The sequence below is a fragment of the Hylobates moloch genome, unplaced genomic scaffold (genome assembly GCF_009828535.3).
Source record: "Hylobates moloch isolate HMO894 unplaced genomic scaffold, HMol_V3 SCAFFOLD_14, whole genome shotgun sequence".
Classification (NCBI taxonomy): Eukaryota; Metazoa; Chordata; class Mammalia; order Primates; family Hylobatidae; genus Hylobates; species Hylobates moloch.
Window position 1 is genome coordinate 84,466,399 of NW_026652289.1, and position 19,258 is coordinate 84,485,656.

General features: G+C 37.6%; 1 long non-coding RNA gene across 1 annotated transcript; it reads right to left on the minus strand.

The window, feature by feature from the left end:
- Positions 1-14,573: 14,573 nt before the first annotated feature.
- On the minus strand, positions 14,574-17,526 carry LOC116482223 (uncharacterized). The gene is made up of 3 exons (XR_009209807.1): positions 16,676-17,526; positions 16,288-16,453; positions 14,574-14,717 (listed from the first exon to the last, which is right to left on the minus strand). It is a non-coding gene; the product is annotated as an uncharacterized LOC116482223 (long non-coding RNA).
- Between the last annotated feature and the right edge of the window lie 1,732 nt (positions 17,527-19,258).

Below are 19,258 nucleotides of genomic sequence, written 5' to 3' on the forward strand. Positions count from 1 at the left end.
TTTTCATGATTTAGTGGCTGTAGTTTCCACTGTAAGGTCTGGCTTGCAGAGGGCTGATCACAGAGCTTTTGAAGGATGCTGGGCGCCTCTCACAAATTTATATCTCACATGATTGGTGACAGGTATGTTTTTTGGACCCTCCCCCTGTGGATGAGCAGGTCTTACAGGACCAATTTATTCTAACATTACAATCTCTATGCTAAACCAAGGGGGATCCAGCATTTCCAGCTTGCTCATAGAGGTCCATCTTTGATCCATGTTTTAGCCAACTAACCCACCAGTTAGAGCTCCTTTTAATTCCCTGAGCTGCAATGTTAAGTGCAGAATTTCTGCTTAATGGGGCTGTATTAATAAATTAATACAGATTCAACTTTTTATTTCTTCCCTCATTGGACCACACTCTTAATATCTATTCCCCTACACACTTGCTGGATTTCTGCTTGCATAAATTAGAAAACCACATTCTTGGAGATTGTTAGTCCGTACTAGAGTTAGATATTCTATTTTGATGGTTGTTTGCATGCATGTGTGTGTGTGTGTGTGTGTTTGTGTGTGTGTGTTGTGTGTGTGTGTGTGAGAATATAGTCACGGGAAATCAGAATTCAATCCCAGAATGCAGCCTGCTTGGGCGCACTCTTCAAAAGTAGTCTGAATATAATTAGGAGCCAATGGAACAAAGGAAAGTGATATTCTTTTGTAATGCTGTTTGGCTGCAGTGTTCTTTGCAGTCTGGAAAGTTTTGGACTCTCCATGGGTCTTTGAAACATCATGCTGTATTACGATTGGGTTCATTTTGCTGCTGAACAGGAAAGTGAGATGGAGCTCTGCATATATAGGCTTTGATGCTGCTGTTCTCAACAGGGTCAGGCCTGGTGAGTATGTGATGTCCTTCTTTGGTGTGTTTGACCCCAGTGTTGTTTGGAGTCTGAGGAGGTTTGGCCTTAAAAAATCAAACTACCATGGAAGATGCTTTACCCAAAATTTTGTTTCCCAGCCTTCACAAGATTGCCTACTGGGGAGAGTTTAGTTATGTGAACATATTCATAAACTGGTGAGTTTGTAATGCTACCTTACAGCTAGAATTCTGAGGTCAAAAGTATTGAATCTTTGTATGTGTGTATATGTTTCTGGATGTTATGTGTTGTTTTTATAAGGTACCAAACTGACTTATAAGTAAAAGATCACTCATAAATTAAGTAAATAAGACCAAGCATTTAAAAAGTTCATTTGACATTGGCAAATCTTTACTAAACAAGATGGCTTTAAGATTTTTGGTAAAATAAAGATGCTTTTGAAATTGTTGGCATACATTTTTGCCTGGATTTTATATTCGTCTCTGGTAGGTATTTTAAGGTGTCAGAGTTTGGCACAAAAGTTTATAAGATTGTAAACCCAGCCAAGAGGAAAATGATCTGTGTTTGCGAGATTTTTTTGAGAAACAAGTCTAATTTAATGAGGCTGGTTTAATAAAAGCTGCTGAATCTTCTGAGTTATTAGCAATGATGTCCATGTAGTTAATTTTAAGCCTCTTACGTAGGTAAACATTTAATATGTGCAGGTCATAAGGATGGTAAGAAGAAAATAACTACATTTTTCTGATATCTTAGTTCTCATAAATAATCTAGATAAACTGCTAAAAATAAATAAAATTGATGAGATAATTACTGTAGGTGACCTTTTTGTGTAATTTAAAGTATTGAAATTGTTTTGGGTGCGAATCCAAACATATCTGGGTCATTTCAAATTAAGAAAATTATGATATGGGGAAACATTTTTTTAAAAAAAATTGTAAAATCATCTAACCTACAAAATGCTAATATCTGATAGACAGTTCAGGATTTCTTGCTTCCTAAATATTGCAGTAAAATTTAAGGTTACTAAGAATAAGAATTCTAGTTATTATACAATCCTGTATATAAAATATGCTAAAAAGGTATGTTTGCATTGAAAAAAATAATTTTGTCTAATTCAAAAGTTATCATTTAAATTATAGACTTGGAAGGATTATTTATGAACCAAGGTAAAAAGGAAGTTGTAAACAGGGGAGAGAGATGTAAAAAAGGTTAACATTGGCCCTTTTTGTTAGAACAAGGCTTCCTTAAAATATTGATTTGTTCTGAATAAAATTACAAGAAGTTTCTATTTTGATTCTATACTGCTACTTTTTGAAAACTTCTCAGATTCCTATCTCAGAAGTGCAACTTTGCTGTGTCTTGCTGCTTTCAGCTTTTATTCTCCACTTAAAGAGCCTCAGATGATAATAATTCTCTTTTTTTTTTTTTTGAGACGGAGTCTCACTCCGTCACCCAGGCTGGAGTGCAGTGGCGAGATCTTGGCTCACTGCCAGCTCCACCTCCCGGGTTCATGCCATTCTTCTGCCTCAGCCTTCCGAGTAGCTGGGACTACAGGTGCCCGCCACCACGCCTGGCTAATTTTTTGTATTTTTAGTAGAGATGGGGTTTCTCTGCGTTAGCCAGGATGGTCTCGATCTCCTGACCTCGTGATCCACCCGCCTCGGCCTCCCAAAGTGTTGGGATCACTGGCGTGAGCCACCCCAGCCAATAATTCTCGCTTACAAAGGTTTCATAGGCTTCTGTAATGTTTTTCCTCTGGTTCTAGCTGCTGTTGTGGCCTGATGCTGAAATGTTTACTTTGAATGTTTATCTAGAAAAGCAATGTTTTCCTCTAGGATAACTTGATTCTATACTCTTGGCTTTTCTTGATATGTCTAAGTTTTTTATCAGGTTTTGAGAGAGTCAAGTGTAAAGGGGTCCCCGGAGAAATTCCAGCCAGATGGTGCACTGGGAGGACTGCGCACTGGGAGGACTGTGCACTGGGAGGACTCCACACTGGGGTGGAGCCACAGAAGTTTGTGCCCTTCACAGTGGGGAGGAGCCTGGCCCCTCCTCCACTGGGTGGAACCTGAGATTCATCTGCAAGGCAGGAAGCAAACTAGCAGGACTCTGGCTTTGTGGAGGGTCCCTGTTTCTGCTTTTTTCCCAATAAATTCCATTTTTTTCTCACCCCTCAAAGTGTCTGCAAGCCTAATCTCTGATGGCTGTGTGACAAAAACCCAGCTCTTAGCTGAATAAAGGAAAAAGTCCTGCAACAGCTTTGTTGCCCAGAACATGGGGCTTGAGAAGGGGTGAGGAAAGTGGGTATTCAAAACTTCTCACTATTGCTTCTGAGCCTTTTGGTCCTGTGGCATTCCTCTTTTCTTTTTCAGTAATGGCACTTCTTTTTTCTTTTACAATACTGGAAGGGGTTCACATCCACCCCAACATCCACAGGTGTGCTCGTGAGATAGGCGGGGCAGCTCTATGCTCCTGCTTTCCTATCAGCTGGGGTGCATGGCCTTATCTGCCACCTGTCTGCATGGTGTCCAAACATGGCCATGCAAGGCGGGAATCAGCCACAGTGGCTGTCTGGGCCCCAAGGCGCCCCACGTGGCTGGCTGGTGTTCCCTACCACATCCCCTGGCCAGGGAGGCCAGCTCTTTTTTCACAGCAATTAAGCTTTTCTCCCTGATGGAGGAACCAGTTACATGAGAATAAGAGGTTCTTTCGCCAGGAATCCTTTTTTCTTTCTTTCTTTTATTTTTACTTATTTACGTATTTTTTTGAGACCCAGTCTTGCTCTGTCGCCCAGGCTGGAGTGCAGTGGTGCCATCTGGGCTCACTGCAAGCTCCGCCTCCCAGGTTCACACCATTCTCCTGCCTCAGCCTCTGGAGTAGCTGGGACTACAGGTGCCTGCCACCACACCTGGCTAATTTTTTTGTATTTTTAGTAGAGATGGGGTTTCACCATATTAGCAAGGATGGTCTCATTCTCCTGACCTCGTGATCTGCCCGCCTCCGCATCCCAAAGTGCTGAGATTACAAGCGTGAGCCACCGCGCCTGGCCGGGAATCCTTTTTTCTTCTCCATCCTGTCAGCAGTTAACTTTTAAAGGAGTTTCTTTTTTTCCTCTCTCTCTCTGTCTCTTTTGGAAGATATTTTACTAGGGTAGGAATGATAAGGATCCCTGTTTATTTTCTCTGTAAAGTTTTGGTTGTGTGAAAAGATCTTGTGGGGACTGGGTTTTCTCTTGCCTGTCTGCGTAATTGTGTATGTGTGTTGTATGTAATGTCCATAAACAACTTGCCAGGTTTTACATTTAAGTTAAAATTGCTAGGAGTTACCATTATAACATGTAATCGAAACTACTGGAAATAGATTTACATGTGAGGTGTGTGAGAACAGTAAAATGTGTTTTTAGTAAAAGGTTATAAAAAGGCATGAAAATGTAAATTTTTGCCTAGGGTTAAATGATTGTTTTTAATGGTCAAGGAAACTTATTTTGAACTACTTGCAGCCTTTAAAAATTGTGTAAAGTAGACTCCTCTGAACAAAATTTGGAGCATGTTTGTTTCTCTCTGCCTGGTTCCTCTGGAGATTAGAAACTATCTGGGAGTATTCTTAACTTATGGCAATATTGTTGTTTGCCTCAGTGCAATAAGAATCCATTTTTCTTTTGCAACAGGACACAATGGGAGAAACTGGTTATTTTGCCAAGGCTTTGACTGGAAAGGTATGCTTCCTTTAAGGAGTCAATCTCAACTTGCAGAGCCAATAAAACCTCTTGGGGACACTGGTCTGACACCCTTGCCTACACAGTCCCCGTACAGAGTTCCTGACTTGTGGTCAGTAAAGAATGTCACTTTCTAACAGGTCCAGGAGCACCAAGTTTATCTTGGGACCTTAAGAGGAGAGGATCACCCAACTAACAGGTATTTGAGGATACAAACCCATGGCTGGGCTTGGCTTTAAAAGACCTTTTATCTGAGGCTCCTTGTGCAACAGAGTTCCTTCAAAGCCGATCTAAAAGGCCTATGTAGAAATAGTTATTCTTGCTGCACTTTATGCAAATAATCAGGCCAAGTATAAGACCAAGTCTATTTTGCAAACCACTCAGTCCTGTGATCATTTGTTTTTTAACAAAAATGAGGACTGGAGAGAGAAATTATGACTCAAAACTTATACATTTGTCATTAAATTCTAAAATCATTAGTTGTTATTAAGTTTTGCCTACGTTTTAGACTAACTCTACTTGTTCCTGTTAACCAACCAGCAGTCTCCAGCTGCAGCTCAGAAAGAACAAGAGAGATGGGTAATGTAAAAATCTGCGTCAATAATAGAGTCCTGAGCAATTATCCTGCAAATCCTGGGAATAAATAGGGTGCCCATCACCCAGAGGTTTCTTTTTTGGGAAAGTAAGACCAAGGGAGCTAACGAAAGGCAAGCACCATGCATCCCAATCCTAGCAAGCATAACTATAGCTATCAGTTATCTGGGTGTGGTTTGTAGTTTTCTTTTTTGGTTATATCCTCTCCTGGTTTTGGTATTAGGGTGATGCTGGCTTCATAGGATGAATTAGAGAGGGTTCCCTTTTTCTCTGTCTTGTGGAATAGTGTCAAAAGGATTGATACCAATTATTCTTTGAATGTCTGGTGGAATCCTGCTGTGAATCTGCTTGGTCCTGGACAATTTTTTGTTGGTAATTTTTAAATTACCGTTTCAATCTCACTGCTTGTTAGTGGTCTGTTCAGGGTATCTAATTCTTCCTGATTTAAGCTAGGAGGGTTGTGGTTGTATTTTTCCAGGAATTTATCCATCTCTTCTAGGTTTTATAGTTTATGTGCATAAAGGTGTTCATAGTAGCCTTGAATGATCATTTGTATTTCAGTGGTGTCACTTGTAATATCTCCCATTTTGTTTCTTATTGAGGTTATTTGGATTTTCTCACTTTTTTTCTTGGGCAATCTTGCTAATGCTCTATCAATTTTCTTTTCTTTTTTTTTTTTTTTTAAAGAATCAGCTTTTTGTTTCATTTATCTTTTGTATATTTTTGTTGTTGTTATTTCAATTTCATTTAGTTCTGCTCTGATCTGAGAAGAAGTTCACAATCAGCTACAGTCCAAAACTAAGTATTTTAGGGAAGTTTATGAAAAAAATTCTTTTTTTTTTTTTTTTTTTGAGATAGAGTCTTGATCTGTCACCCAGGCTGGAGTGCAGTGGCATGATCTCGGCTCACTGCAACCTCCTCCTCCAAGGTTCAAGCGATTCTCCTGTCTCAGCCTCCCGAGTAGCTGGGGTTACAGCCATGTGCCACCACGCCAGGCTAATTTTTGTGTATTTTTAGTAGAGATGGGCTTTCACCATATTAGCCAGGCTGGTCTCAAACTCCTGACCTTGTGATCTGCCCGCCTCAGCCTCCCAAAGTGCTGGGATTACAGGCTTGAGCCACCGCGCCCGGCTGAAAAAGACTCTTGAATGCAGGTTTCTGATTACTTTGAAGACTTTGGAGTAGGAAGAAGAAAACTTCCAGGACTCTAATTAAAAGGTGGATATGTTCAAAAGGAGCTAATCCAGTCTGACAAAAACCCAAGTTAATTGCATGCTCTCAACTAATACAGGATGAAAATAATTTTGTTTTTTTTTAATTTGCTGATTTTGTTTTGTTTTTCAGAGTTAAAAATGTTTTTTTGAACTACTTATCACCTGTAACAATTGAGTAGAATATACTCTTGTAAATAAAATTTGAAGCATATTTCTCTCTACCTGATTTCTCCAGATTTTGAAAACCATTTGTGAATATTTTTAATTCATAGAAATGTAGTTATTTTATAAATTAATTAAAATCTGTTTTCTTTTATAACAGGACACAATTGAAGACATTGGTTATTCTACCAAGGCTTTGACTGAAATGACATATATTTTGGTATGAGAAGACCAATTTGAGAAGTGGAAATTGACCTTGCAGATCTGATAAATCTGCGTGGAAAGATTGGCCTGATACTTTGTTGAAATGGTTTTCTTTTCTTTTTTTTTTTTTTTTTGATATGGAGTCTCTCTCTGTTGCCCAGGCTGCAGTGCAGTGGCACGATCTCGGCTCACTGCAAGCTCCACCTCCTGGGTTCACGCCATTCTCCTGCCTCAGCTTCCTGAGTAGCTGGGACTACGGGTGCCCACCACCACGCCCGGCTAATTTTTTGTACTTTTAGTAGAGACAGGGTTTCTCCATGCTAGCCAGGATGGTCTCGATCTCCTGACCTTGTGATCTGCCTGCCTCGGCCTCCCAAAGTGCTGGTATTACAGGCATGAGCCACCGTGCCCCACCTAGATTAATCTTTGATTCCTGATTGGCAACCTGGTCACCCATGATATAGAGTTGCAGCTGTGCTGCATGCAATTATTAACAATAAAAGTTACCAATACAATTTAGAAATAAATTCAACTCCTAGGGAGTTGGTTCACTGGATGCATAAAAATGTAAACAAATAAGGAAAAAGTGAAATATTCAATCTCTTGGTTATTGTTATCCATAAGAGCTAAAGTAAAAGTAAGAGTGCTAAGTTGGACCCTGAAGCCAGACCAAATTCAGACATGGGTCTGTCTGAGCTGAGATCACTAGTTTCAAGGCTACCCACAAAAGGGGGAAATCATGCCAGGAAACCAGAATGTACCTCTGAGACCTGTGGTTTCTAAGAAGTTAGTCAATGTCAGGGAAGGGCAAAAACAAGTAACTACTGAAACTGGAGGGTATAATGTTTTTTAAAAAATGTTCCATTTTATACATTGGTGTCGTCAGCTTCCTGAGGAACCTTTACTAAAATTGATTGTAATGTTGGAGCAATGTCTTTGGTTTTAAACATTGCAGAATGGAAGAGCATGTTTTGGTTGATGCATGACCCGCACCTGACTACTGAATTGTTGCAGATGGAGATATATGTATATGTATGTGTGTGTGTGTGTGTGTGCATGTGTCTATGTGTGTGTATGTGTGTGTGTGTATATATATATATAATGTGTATATATATGTTACAGATGGAGATGTGTGTATATATACATTCACATATATATTCATTCCAGACACACAGGAGGTTATTTCCGAGAGAAAGCCAGCCTGGTGGACTGGATGAAAGTCACTGTAAGATCTGTTGATCCTGAGAAGAGGAATTGCACAACTCCACCTGTCAATGCCAAGTGGAGCACCCAGATGATGCAGCTGATAGACTTCCTATGCAAGCCATGGGGGATTAGCCTGATGACGGGAATATTAACCTTACTTTTTGACTTTGGGTTTTGGCTATTAAGTTGTTTAAAAGGGTTTTTAGAATTAATGGGTGCCTACCCACCTTCATTCCTGTCTGGCCTAACACGTTTACTTGGATATAAGTCTTTTCACTCTAAGTCTCTTGGCCATAGGTAGTCTCACTGAGAGACAGGTTGGACTCAGGCCAAGTAGCCACAGCAACCTGGCAATAATATGGTACAAAATAAAAGCTTTGCCACTGATGCTCTCTCTTGCAGGTCTTGACCATGAGGGGTCAAACTAAAATAAAGTCCTAAGTGCCCCACTGACTGAATGGACCTACTTGTGCCAAAGGGACCACAGTTGTCAAGACACAACCTTACCTAGGAATAGGTCTTTTCTCTTGCTTTGCTGAAGACACAATAGCCCCCCTAAAGTGAGTTGCCTCTTCCCCTTCAAAACATTTTATGAGAGACCACTTCTCTGAACTCCCCGAGACTTGTGGATTTTTATCATATATAAAACAATTAAAAATATACTAACTAGTCTTCCTGAATTTGCTTCTGAAAGTCTCCAGTTTCCTAAAGATGTGCCTCTTCACTCTTTAACTCCAGGAACCAAGTCCTGCTGAAGACCTGAAAATCCCACCTGGGTGAAGGCCAGCTGCAACCACAATGGACCAGTCCTTTTGAGATGCTGCTGATCACCCCCTCATCTGTCAAGTTAGCCAGCATTAAACCATGGATTCATCACACTTGGTTAAAACCTGTCCCTCTGGGATCCCTACAGGAAAAACAATCACAGTCTTAACCTCAGTGATTGGCTTTCTATAAGGCAAACAGTCACAGGATTTGTGTATGTGATTTTTAGCAAGTTCAGCCTTGTAGCTACTGCAGATGAGAGTCTTTTTAAGAGCACAGATAAATTTTTCTGGTCACTTACGCTGCACTTGAGCTAGGAATTCTAATCCCTGATATCACTCTTTCAGCACTTTGTCCAGTAACTTTAGAAACAACCAGCCAACCTCATTAATCATGTGTCACTTAACAATGGAGATACATTCTTTCAAATGTGTTCTTAGGTGATTTTGTTATTGTGTGACATCATAGAGTGTACTCACACAAACCTAGATGGCATAGCCTACTACAAACCTAGGCTGCATAGTATAGCTTATTGCTCCTAGGCTACAACCTGTAAAGCGTGTTACTATATTGAATACTGTAGGCAATTTTAACACAATGTTAAGTATTTGTGTATCTAAAAATGTCTAAATATAGAAAAAGGAATGCATTGAACTATGACCTTATGACAGTGTATCACTAGGCAACAGAAGTTTTTTAGCTCCATTGTAATCTTATGGGACTACTCTTATATATGTGGTCTGCTGTTGATCAAAACCTCATTGTGTGGCACATTGCTGTATATTTGTCATTTCTCCAAAAGTGTTCAGAATTATATGCACATTGATACAGCTTCTTGCTTCTTCTAAGTGTTTGATTAGTAGTATCCGATAAAGATATTTGTATATCTCTATTGCCAGATCATGTCATAGACTATCTGTGTTTTCTTTACTACTATAAATACAGTGATTGGTGCCTTTAAATCTAATCAGATTAGAGGGTCAATTCCAGAAACCCCAAAATCAATTCAGAAAACTCATTCTTAAAATTCTGTTCCTCCAGAACCACTCTTGTTACAAAAATCAGTGTTCTCCACAGAAACAGAGCCAATAGGAGATAGATTGGATAGACAGATAGATAGAGAGATAGATGACAGATAGATGATAGATAGATAGATAGATAGATAGATAGATAGATAGATAGATAGATAGACAGATAGATGATAGATAGATAGACAGACAGACAAGATTGCAATCCTGTGTACTGGGAGACCTGATGGTAAAAATTCCAACCTGAGCCTGAAGGCAGAACAAGACTCATGTCCCAGCTTAAAGACCTGCTGGGAGAGAGTGAATTTGCTCTTAATCATCTTCTTGTTTCCGTTCAGGACTTCTTGGATTGTATCAGGCCCACCCACATTGGAAAGCACAATCTTCTTAGTCACCAATTCAAATGTTTAGCTCATCCACAAACATGCTCACAGGCACACCCAGAATAATGTTTAACCAAAAATCACAACCCATGATTCAGTCTAGCTGACACATGAAATTAATTCTCACATGCATTTAAACCATTTTATTGAATATTTGGTCCCATGCTGGAGTAATTTTGCATTAACCTGATCATTACTGACATTGAGTGCATTTTCATATGTTTATTGACATTTCAATATGCACTTTTGTAATGTGTCTACTGGAAAACCTACATTTTTCTTACTGATTTTAGGAGTTTTACAAATATTATGCACATTTGTGGATATATGTATTATAATTATTCTCTGTCACAATGTGTCTTGATTTTTTACTTTCTTTTGATGAGCCATAGTTATTAATTTTAATAAAATCTAATTTAGCAATATTTTGTCTTGATAATGTTTTTGCTACTTTTAAGTAAATGTTTGACAAATCCCAATGTCATGAAGATACTCCTCAATGTTTTCTGTGGAGAGAGAAGTTAAAACATAGATCGCTGTAATGTGTATTACAATAACTGCACAAAGAAGAGAGAAAATGGAGTTACACTGTGGCAAAGTTGCTGTGTTTCATCAGGCAGACATCATTATAAGCCTAAAGAAGTTTGGGATAAGTATAGATGTAGGTATATTCCTAGAACAAATTCTAGGAAAATAGGTTGAAAAAATAGAATTAGGAATCAACAATTGAACTAAAATAATACACTACAAATATCTGTTAGTAAAGAGGGAGAAAAGAACAAAAATACATGAAAATTACAGAAAACAGCAATATGGTAGATATAAATCCAATATCAATAATTGTATTATATCAAAAGTCATAAATGTTCAGACTAGATTTTTTAAAAAGCAAAGCTGAAGAATATGCTGTCTGCACAAGACATCCTTCAGATTAAATGGCACAAATAGAAAGTAAAACGATGGACAGTGTGGACCATGCAAACAGTAATGATGGGAGAGGTGAAGCAACTATATGAATATCAGACAAAATACAGTTTAAGACAGTAAATACTACTACAGACAAAGAAAGACATTTCTTAATGATAAATGATCACACATAGAAAGATATAACAATGACAACATCATACATGCTTGAACAAGAGAGTCCCAAAATACATGAAGCACAACTGACAATTAAAAGAAGCAATAAAGAGTTTAACAATCACAGTTAGATATTTTAATATATATCCTCTAGGAGTTGATTGGAGAATAGAAATAAAATTAGTAAGGATATAGAATATGTGAACAACACAGTGGCCCAACTCAATTTGACATTTGTAGCACATGACATCCCAAAACAGCAGAAATACCCATTCTTTCTAAGATAACATGACACGTTCTCTGGATAAATCATATCCTAGGTGATAAAACAAGTCTCACTATATTTAAAAGGAGCAATTGTACAAAGTATGTTCTCTGATCACAACATAATTAGATTAAAAATAACTTTAAATTTATTTTGGAAATCATTTAATAATTTAATTACACAGATTTTAATTAATCAAAAATCGCAAGTAAATTAGAAATATTTTCACTGTAATAAAGATAAAAACAAAATATTACAAACTGTATGAGACACACCTAAGTAGTTCTCAGAGGGAAATTTGTAGCTTTAAATGCTTATATGAGAACAAGTAAAACATCTAAAAATCAATAATATAAGATACCACATTATGAAGCCCCAGAATGAGTAGAAAATTAACTTCAAGTAAGTAAAATGAAGGAAAAAATAAATATCAGAACAGAAATCGTCAAAATAGAAAACAGAAAAACAAATATAAAAAAAATCAGAACAAAAATTTGTTCTTATCAATGGTTTTTTTTTGTGGGGGGGAGGCAGGATTAAAATATATATAGCTGTAATGTATATGTCAATATACATGTAGTCAAAAAATGAAAAAATGTTCAACATCATTAATCATAACAGAAATGCAAATTAAAACCACAATGGGATACCATCTTACACCAGTCAGAATGGCTATTACTAAAACATAAAAAAAAACAACAGATGGTGAGGATGCAGAGAAAAGAGAATGTTTATCCACTGTTGATGGAAATGTAAATGTAGGAAGATTCAAAATCGCAAAGACCACTATTCTTCCCAAAGTAATCTCTAATTTTAAGCAAAATCACAATCAAAATTCCAACGAGTTTTTGTTTTAAACTTGATTCTAAATTTCATCTGGAAGAATAAAGGAGTGAAAATAGTCAGAAAACTTGTGACGTAATGGAGGGATACTTGCCTTACCAGACCCTAAAATGTGCCTCCAAGACAGTCATGGGAACAGTATGGAGCCAGCAGCAGAAGCCACTCACCAACCAATGGAGGAGAACAATACAGAAACAGACCAAAGTCAATCTAATGTTTAACTGGAGAAATGTTAAATATTTAGGGAAAACATTTCTAAAATCAGTGATTGGGACTGCTTAACAATTTGAGGGAAAGGTTCAATTCCTACCACAATCAAAACAAATTCCACCTGGGCTAAAGAATTAAGTGTTTTAAGAAGCAACATCATAAACATACTGAAAGAAAACATAAGTATATATTGACATAATTTTGGGATAGGAGAATATTGCCAGGCATAACACTAAAAGCAGAAGCCACAGAGGAAAAAATTGATAAATGCGACTTCATAAAAATGAAATATTTCTGAAAGGCAAGAAAACGCAAATGACAAGGAGAGATTATTTGCAACATATGACAGACAATAGAGGATATTATTCTTAATGTTGAAAGGAAATATTCCAAAGAAAAATGGACAAAGACTATGAATAAGCATTTCATAAGTACAAATGGCTTGTAAACATACAAAATTTTGCTCAATATTCACTCACAATTAAATAAATGAAAATTGGAAGATTGTCATTTTCTCTGTCAAGTAAGCAAAAATGCAAAAGAATGGCATGAGTCTGGGAAACATACACACTCATATTCTGCTGATGGGAGCGTCTTTTTTCTTTTCTTTTTTTTTTTTTGAGACAGAGTCTTACTCTGTCACCCAGGCTGGAGTGCAGTGGCACCATCTCAGCTCACTGCAATCTCAACCTTCCAGGTTCAAGCGATTCTCCTGCCTCAGCCTCCCAGGTAGCTGGGATTACAGGCGCCCACCACTACGCCTGGCTGATTTTTGTATTTTTAGTAGAGACAGGGTTTCACCATGTTGGCCAAGCTGGTCTTGAACTCCTGACCTCAAATGATCTGCCCCCCCTCAGCTGCCCAAAGTGCTGAGATTACAGGCGTGAGCCACCACACCCAGCCTGGGAGTGTCATTTTAAATGTACAACCTATCTAGAGGGCTACGTAGTATGAAATTTAGAAATCAGAAAATAATACGGAGGTGAGGAAAAATGTATCTCAGATGATTGTTGTATTGTTATGTAGCAAAACGTAAAATATACATTGCCTTCGACCCAATAATTCCATCCTTAGATATTTATTCCAAGGAGATAATCTGTCCTATACTCAGACATGTGTAAAGGAAAGTTCACTACACTGCTGTTCAAAACAGCGGAAATTTGGAAATCACGGTATATCCATATAATGGAATACTATGCAGCCATTAAAATTTTGATACTTTTATTATTTCTGAAATAGTAAGACAATTATGTATTAAATGAAAAAGAGACTATTATGCATTGTATGCCTGTGTCAAAATATCTCATGTAACCCACAAATATATATATCTACTGTGAGCCCATAAAAATTAAAAAATTTTTAAAAAGATGTTACTGAACTGGTTATGTAGTTTTGGTTAAAAATTTGTATTTTTATATATCAGCATATTTTAAAATCTACAAAGTTATAAAGCAAATTGTTACCACTAAGTATCTCTTTCTTTTTTTTTTCTTTTTAAGACAGAGTCTCGCTCTGTCTTCCAGGCTGGCGTGCAGTGGCACAATCATGGCTCACTGAAACCTCCGCCTCCCAGGTTCAAGCCATTCTCCTGCCTCAGCCTCCCAAGTAGCTGGGATTACAGGCACGTGCCACCACACTGGACTTTGTCTTTTTAGTAGAGCCTGGGTTTAGTATTTTTGTACTTTTAGTAGAGACGGGGTTTCACCATGTTGGCCAGACTGGTCTGGAACTCCTGACCTCAAGTGATCTGCCTGCCTCAGCCTCCCAAAGTGCTGGGATTATAGGCCTGAGCCACTGTGCCCAGCCAACCATTAAGCATCTCTAGATGATGGGATTGGGGTAATAATCATTTTTCTTTCTTTCTTTGGCTATGTGCTAACAATGAATATATTATTTGAATAATAAACCACTGAAGGAAAACTTTAGGAAATTTTCAGATGTTACAGTTTACAAAAAGTAATTGATAATATGGTCTGTATTTCCTTAAATTTATTAACATTGTAATCTATATACTTAAATATAAACTTTACCTTTTATAAGTCTTTTAAGAGTCCAACTGTGTAGTAAGCAGTATTTCTTCGTTTTTTAATATCTCAAATTTAACTTCATATAGTTCTAACTGAATTTCATAAAATTGTATTTCTAATTCATCTACAACATTTATATACTTTTCTTGTTCTGGAAGTTCTTCCATCTTATTTTCATAGAAAAAAGAAAAATAAGTTAAAATAAATAGTTTATTAAAAGCAAACTTTAGAAGCATTCTAGCTATTTTCTATTCCTTGTTCAGTACTAAATATAAAAAAGCAAATAGGAAAGAAACACTTTTTCATTCCATCTAGTGATGCTAATACTTTATCTCATCCTTGAAACAGAGAAAAACATTTAGGTTTTGAGAAACATAAATGGCAATGAGGTATTATTATGTATTGCATATTGGTGTCCCCCCAAAATTCATATGTTGACACTCTAACTCCCAATGTGATGTTATTTGGAAGTGAGTCCTTTGGAAGTAATTAGGTTCAGATTATGTCAAAAGGATAGCACCCCCATCATGGGATTAGTGCCCTTATTAGAAGAGAAAGACAGGGATCACCTTCTTTCTCTCTAAACATACACACAGAAGAAAGGCTATATGAGCACTCAGTTAAGAAGGCAGCTGTCTACCAGACAGGAAGAGGATCCTCACCGGACAGTGAATCTGCAGGCACCTTGATCTTGGACTTCCCAGCCTCCACAACTGTGAGAAATACATGTCCATTGTTTAAGCCACCCAATCTGTGATATTTAATCTTGTTATAGCAGCCTTAGTCAGCTAAGACAGGTGTTTACAGTGTTTTCTGCTTTAAAGTCATAAGATTATAGGAAAAAACTTAAGTGTCTATGATCCTTCGGTGAAGTATCTCTTTGATTATTTTAAAGCTGTACTGAAAACATTGCTGGATTGATTTTCAAGTACAGTACCCACTTCAATACTGGGCTCGGTGTTGCTATAAAGTGAATCCTACAATATGGTATTTTGAAACTCTTAACCAAAGGAAAACTTTATGTCTAACCTTCCATAGAAGATGGTGTTGGAATAAGTGAAGAAAAGAAGCTCTTTAACAATGCCTGGAAAGAAAAGTGCTATCTAAAAATAAAGGTGTGCTTTACCACATGGTCTCACTTGTAAGTGGGAGCTAAGTAGTGTGTATACACAGACAGTGTGGAATAACAGACACTGGAGACTCAGAAGAGTAAGAGGGTGGGAGGGGGGATGAGAAATATTTAATGGGTACAATTACATTATACAGGTGATGATTACACTAAAAGCCCAAACTTCACCACTACACAATATATCCCTGGAACAAAACTGCACTTGTATCCTTTATTTATACAAAATTTAAAAAAAATAAAAGTGGGGCTCGGCGCGGTGGCTCACGCCTGTAATCCCAGCACTTTGGGAGGCCGAGGCGGGTGGGCAGATCACGAGATCAGGAGATCAAGACCATCCTGGCTAAAACGGTGAAACCCCGTCTCTACTAAAAATACAAAAAATTAGCCAGGCGCGGTGGCGGGCACCTGTAGTCCCAGCTACTCGGGAGGCTGAGGCAGGAGAATGGTGAGAACCCGGGAGGTGGAGCTTGCAGTGAGCCAAGATCGTGCCACTGCAGTCTAGCCTGGGCAAAAGGGCGAGACTCCGTCTCAAAAAAATAAAAATAAATAAAAAAAATAAAAAATAAAAGTGTATTTTTAAAACAAAATTACGTTTATTTTTGTCTTACCTTTCCCTGAATTCCAGCTCTTTTGTGATTGAAACACAACTCTTTTGCTCTCATGAGTTGCAGAGTCTCTTGAGCATTAGCTTAAGTTTTTCCAACTTGGTAATTGCTGTGGCCCAGGCAGCCTGGCCAAATCTCTTCACATCCTGTACCATTTCTTTCTGCATTCCTGTTGGATTATAAAAATAAAATATAATTACACCTTATTAAAAAGGGAAACACTGATCATGAGCTAATCCTTTTTTTATTGCCTCCATACTACCTGCAGAACATCTTTTTTAAAAGAAATTTTGTTTTATTACCTTTTTTATTATTATAAAAATACATGGTCATTAATATAAAGTTTTAGGTATTCAATTTTTAAAAGGACAATAATAAGTCATGATCTCACCTAGTTGAGGCAACTGCGTCTTGTATTTTGGCACACTTGCTTCCATATTGTTTCCATGTCTAGCTAGACAGACATGCTCATATGGATAGTTTGACCAAAAAACCAGGATCATCATTCTGCTTTGTATCTTGTTGATTCTGCACAATATATCAGAAACTCTTGCCACTCATAAAAAAAAAATCAAGAATCATACTTAATAGCTATGTAGTTTTCTCTTTTATGAATGTACCATAACTTAACAAACTGACAGACATTAAGTTGTTTCTTATTTGGTGTTTTTATCAACAATTATTTAAGACTGAAAAAAAGTCCTTCACCCAGCCCACAAGCCCCTGCATGGTCCGACCCCTGCCTGTCTTGCCAGCATTTTCCCTCATACCACATTGTCCTGCACTCTCTGCGATCCAGCCCCGCAGGTTTTCTGTAAGCTCCTATTTGCCAACTTCCCTCAAGCCAGGGGACCTTTGCCAGTGTTATTCCTTCTGCCCGGAACACTCCTCACTTTTTCTATTCTCTCAACTTCCATTTACCCTTCAGATACTGGGGCAAGCGCCACTTCTCAGAGGGCTTCAGTGACCACCCTGATCAAGCCCAATTTCTCTCTCACAGGCCCTCAGAGCCCCATGTCTCTCTTCTTTGTGCCATTTATTGTCACTGCCATTTTCCATGTGCTTCAGTGAATAGATAATTAAGATTTCTCTCCCTTCACCAGACTGTACAAAGTCTCTTAATGCTTGACACTGAATTCTCGCCACCTAGAAAACACAGTGCCTAGTGCGTAACAGGGACTCAAATGGTATTTGAATAAAATGACAATCAATTACACGTATCTGCGTATAGCATTTTTTAGATTATCACCTGCTAATGCTTTTACTGTCTCCTGAAAATAATTCACTGTGATATATTGAATAGAGACGACAGCTTCTTCAGCCCGTCTGGTGCATTCTTCAGCTTCTTTCTCCAGGGCAACTACCCTTCTAGGACCTAGATCATCCTCATCCAAGGACTTCTACAGACAGAAGGGAAAATTGTCTTAGTAAGAGCTAATAGTTATGTAGAACCATTAGGAAATTGAAAGGAAATTGGTTACATGGATTAATTTAACTACACTACTACTCAGTCAATTAAATTTCCATTCATTCAGCAGTCCCTTACTGCGTATGAATAAGGCTCTAAGCTGAGCACCACCTGGAAGACAAAAGGACACTCTGGGACATAAAGGGGAAAAAAAAAACCGACCTTCACTTCACATGCCTAGAATAACTTTTTCTAGAGAGGAATGTTGTTAACTTATGCTTCTCTCTATTAATAATAATACACAATTGTTTAAATGAGTGATCTGTGTTGTCAAGCACTCAGCATAGGGCCTGGAACACAGCACTTAAGTGTTAGCTGTTGTTATTGTTTCTTTTAGGGATATGTAATATAATCACCTAAAAGACAGTATCTGTATATTCATGCTTATAACATGTACTGGTATTGGATTGAATGTTTGGGTCCCCCCAAAATGCATATGTTGAAGCCTAAATCCCCAGCATGATGGTATTTGAAGATAGGGCCTTTGGGAAGTAATTAGGTCATGAGGGTGGAGCCCTCAAGAATGGGATTAATGCCCTTATGAAAAGAAGAGGAGACACAGGATCTCTCTCTCTGCTCTTCACCATGTGAAGACACAGCAAGACAGTCATCTACAACTTAAGAAACTGGCCCTCACAAGACACTGGATCTGCCAGCACCTTGATCTTAGACTACCCAGCCTCCAGAACTGTGAGAAAAAAAGTTTTGTTGTTTATAAGCCACTAATCTACAGTACTTTGTTGTAACAGCCTGAACTAAGACATGTACTGCTATGTCATCCAATATGCAATTTTTCTTCTACAAAGCATAAGAAATATGTACAAGTTAGCCGACAAGGAATTACAAATCAGAACCATAATGAGATACCACTTCACACCCACTAGGATGGCTGTAACCAAAGAGACACACAACTACAAGTGTCGGTGATAATGTGGACAAATTGGAACCCTCATTTACTGCTTTTGGGAATATAAAATGATGCACCCACTTAATTTGAGCCAAGTACGTTTCTCTCTCAAGAATTTAGAAGTTTATAAAGAAATCAGGACCTGGGAACTGAATCATTAATGGAAGATCTCAAAGGCAATATTCTTTTCATTGTAATTAATATTAAATCATTAATAATAAATAAATAATATTTAGGTTCCTGAAAAAAATGATTAAATTGAACATCAGATAGTTTGCATTTATATCACACTGTACAATTTATATTTTTTATGCTGCTTTACCGTAAGATTTCACTGAAAAAATACATCTTATGATTTCAAGGTAAGGTATTGAAATATGCTTTTTAAAAATGTAATGCTATATTAGTGATTTTAAAATATGAAAAAAATGTGTGGGAAATACTAGAAATGTTATTTGAAATTGGGTTTGCTTTTTTTTTATTTTATTTGCCAAACTGAGAACAATAGCCTTTACATATTTTCTATTTTTCTGGACTTGATTCTTAGGAACTTTAATTTTGCACTTTTGCATTCCTCTATAAATGTTAATGTCTTGGCC